This window comes from Lycium ferocissimum, chromosome 9 (assembly GCF_029784015.1).
Source record: "Lycium ferocissimum isolate CSIRO_LF1 chromosome 9, AGI_CSIRO_Lferr_CH_V1, whole genome shotgun sequence".
NCBI classification, from domain to species: domain Eukaryota; kingdom Viridiplantae; phylum Streptophyta; class Magnoliopsida; order Solanales; family Solanaceae; genus Lycium; species Lycium ferocissimum.
This window is the reverse complement of record NC_081350.1, coordinates 17,182,352-17,185,894: the sequence shown is the minus strand read 5'-3', so window position 1 is coordinate 17,185,894 and position 3,543 is coordinate 17,182,352. Positions and strand designations below refer to the sequence as shown.

Below are 3,543 nucleotides of genomic sequence, written 5' to 3'. Positions count from 1 at the left end.
ACATTTACAAATGTGATACTAATTAATGTGGCTACCTCTACTTGCACAGTTTCATTCGTATGTAACTTAAATCCTAAATGGCAATAACTACTTGAAAATAACCATAATTTCAAAAACTATAAATAACAATAAATCCCGTAAAAGAGAATACCTATGGGTTTACTAATGCATCAGTGATGCATAATTCCATATCTAAATAGAAATGTTAACATAATTCAAAACAAAAGAAAGAATTTTATAACATGTACATTTGAGTATAGTAAACCTTTGCTCCGTCCCAGACACTATTTTGGGGAAGCAAGCATCTCCAAATCAAACTATAAGATGAGACATCTCTTAGGAGAAAAGGAGGGTATATGAGGAGATTTGTTGCTGGTTGATCCAAACCTATTATCATAGGTTGTTTCCTGTGAAAAATGGCTGAATTCTCTATTTTTGTTGTGTCTATTTCTCCATTTCTCCCATTCTCTGTTATGCAAGTCGTACCAGGGTGGCCTAAAATTTAAAACATCAAGGACATGATTTGAATCAAACATAAACAGAAAGGATATAAGCCTTTAAATTAATTGCAGTAGCCCAACTGATACATGCCTTCTCTTTGATAATGATATTGAAATTCCAGAAAAGTTGGAGATATATAATTTCAACAAAACAAAGATGCATAGAAACTGTATAATACTTTGACATAGACAATTTAGTTGAAACAGTCTACTCGATCAACGTATCTTGGCATAAACAAAGCCATCCCACACCAAAAAAAAAAAAATGACGCAGAGTAAAGGGGAGATTGAAATGTCACGTTCAGTGTTTGAAAAATTATGAAGTTAATGGAAAGAACCTTTATTTTGGATAAATAGTGAAAAATTTATCATCTCTACACGTCTCTAAATGTTCAAGATATAAAGCGTATCCAAGCATTTAATGAGAACTATCAGTCATGAAAACTTACAACTGAACAAAAAAATTCATTGAGATAGTACCTTAAGTAGCAAAGTCAGGCCATTAATAATGCTAACATCTACTACCTCTAAAAGCATACACGATATCCTAAAAGATGAAAGTGAAACTAATGGTAGATTCAATGCATTAAAGATAAATATAAAGGTAAGCATCTAATGAGAAATGATAGTTAAATAAACATAATATTACAGGCCAAACTCACCAACCAAGGTTCTTCACACAACCGTTTCTAGTGCATCTAAGATATCTTTCAAAGAAATGAGAAGCTCAAGCAAATCTTTGATCAATGCTACAGATATTGCTCTTCCCAAAACCAACTTAAAAATCGTTCACTTTCACAATATTCAGGGATGATTTAAAATATCCAACAATAAGAAGATTATTGCAAGTTATGAGGATATTCTTTCACAATATTAATCCAACAGTAAGAAGATTATCGCAAGTAGTGAGGTAAGATAGTATAAGACAACTAAAAGGTACCTTTAAGTAGAAAATTACTATGCGCTCATGGATCTTCATTTGATCCTTCATTCCAGCTCTTGGTCTTTCTTGACTTCCTTTTTCAACTTCTTGAAATACCTCACAGTAAGGAGTAAAGTCTGCAAGTACACGAAAACAAACAAATAATAACCGAAAATTATGAAAATATTAGAATTTGGACGGATGTATACGCTGGAATATGTAAGTTCTAATGCAATTTCTCAATAAAATTTGTATCTTCTTTTACAAAGATGAAGTTACCTCCAAGGAACATGAAGTCATCAACAAAAAATTTCATAGGCCATCAATTGTTTATACTGGATGATAATTTGATCTTTTCTTTTGGCCTTCCTTTCCCGTGGGAAACTGCAGACACATGGCCCTGGGAGGACCTGGAGGGGAGAAACATGATTATGAAAGTAACAGCTAGCACAATCTTCGCATTAGGATTTTCCTGCTTAAATTTCTTCTTGAATTTCTCACAGTAAGATACACTATGAATAGTTGTCAGCCACACAGCTAAGGACCAAGACTACATCATAAGGAACAAAAAGCAAATACTTAAATTTCTCCCAGGTAGCTTGACAAGGAAAAAAAATGAAGCACTTTTGAAATCAGAGAGAAATGATAAAATAACAGTAAACATCAATAGAATTAAAAATAGAACATAAAGGAAGCTTCGTCGATCCTAGCTGCTTTTAATTTATTTAAAAAAATCTTAATTTTTGTATCTACCAGAATAACAGGTAAATTACAATTAAAAAACATGAAAATTGACCTTCTCTTTCTTAATTATTTTTCTGTTTGCAAGCTAAAATATTTAATTGAAAATATAAACTTATCCATTATAAATTTGAAAAAATATTGTATACTATACAATTTTCTACTAAATATTAGCAGCACATAAACTTATCTTCTGCTAAAAATCAAAAAGCTAAAGCTTGTCGTACGGAAGAATTGTTCAAAAGATTGTACTACATAATATTCTTTCATCACGAATTCTGGAATTACACGGAAGATCGATTTTACATATATAAATGAACAAATAAACCCTAGAAATCACAGTAAAATAGGACTTGGATTGAGCATTAAGGGAGATACGTATTCTATGTTGCGAGTCAAACTCAAACTTCATTGTTGATGGACCAGCAACCAGTTTCCTTTTCTCTACATAGATCACCTCTCAGGAATTCGTGTCGAGTAGACCTTGTTGCTGTGAGAAATCTTAATTCATGAGTTGTAGGGAGGGATTTATGAATTTAACATAAAAGATACTACTATTGCTCCTTAACAAATTAACTAAAGATAAACCATATTAACAAATGTGTTGTATTTTCTTTCTAGGGAAACAAAGAAGAATGGCTAATGAGTCATAAATTTTGATAGATAACTAAAATTAAAATACCAAAACATTAAGACACCATTTGGCAGATAGGCCATAGTAACAGTCCACATGAGAGGAAGAAACAAAATGCTACAAAATTGGACAAATAAACAGCAACCAAATCAACGAAAATCCAACTGGTAGCATCATGCCCATTTTATAACTAAACTTTTTCAGAACCAAATTGAGATGATCTTCAAAGTAAAACTTAAAAGACAAAGAATCTCGAATATCCACTATCAAAATAGTATCGAAGTCAAAATCAACACTCAATATTTTTTATCATTCTTTTCACCAAGAAAACTTCAAAAACAAATACCTGAAAATTGCAGCAAGAACGTCTGAGCTAGATGATCACTATATTTTTCTACTAAAAGCTTCTTGATTTGCCGATAGATTTTTGGAGAAGAAGGTGAGTATACTGTATTTCTAAGAAGGGGAGAAGCTTGTGGGTTTGATTAAAAAGAAGAAGCTTGTCGGTTTGGTTATAGAATAAAAAGAAGCTTCTGGGTTTGGTTAAAATGTCATAATTGCCCTTAGGACGGACGACGATCCCAACTTTCACTCATGTTTCTATATTAGTAGAAAAACATAACTAGCCTAAGTACTTGATGAGCTTCACAACTATAGCTTATAACTTGTGGAGACTTGCTCTCCTGTACATTGTTGCCATAAGAACTAAAAATCAGAAAAAGTGAGAGGAGTATTCCCAAGTAACA

General features: G+C 32.2%; 1 long non-coding RNA gene across 2 annotated transcripts; it reads right to left on the bottom strand.

Moving 5' to 3' along the window:
* Nucleotides 1-257: 257 nt before the first annotated feature.
* LOC132029741 (uncharacterized) lies at nucleotides 258-3,137 on the bottom strand. 2 transcript variants are annotated; one of them, XR_009407908.1, is made up of 3 exons: nucleotides 1,702-2,290; nucleotides 1,441-1,559; nucleotides 258-495 (listed from the first exon to the last, which is right to left on the bottom strand). It is a non-coding gene; the product is annotated as an uncharacterized LOC132029741 (long non-coding RNA). The 2 variants fall into 2 exon arrangements; XR_009407907.1 differs by lacking the exon at nucleotides 258-495 and having other exon boundaries at nucleotides 1,294-1,559; nucleotides 1,702-3,137.
* Nucleotides 3,138-3,543: the final 406 nt, after the last annotated feature.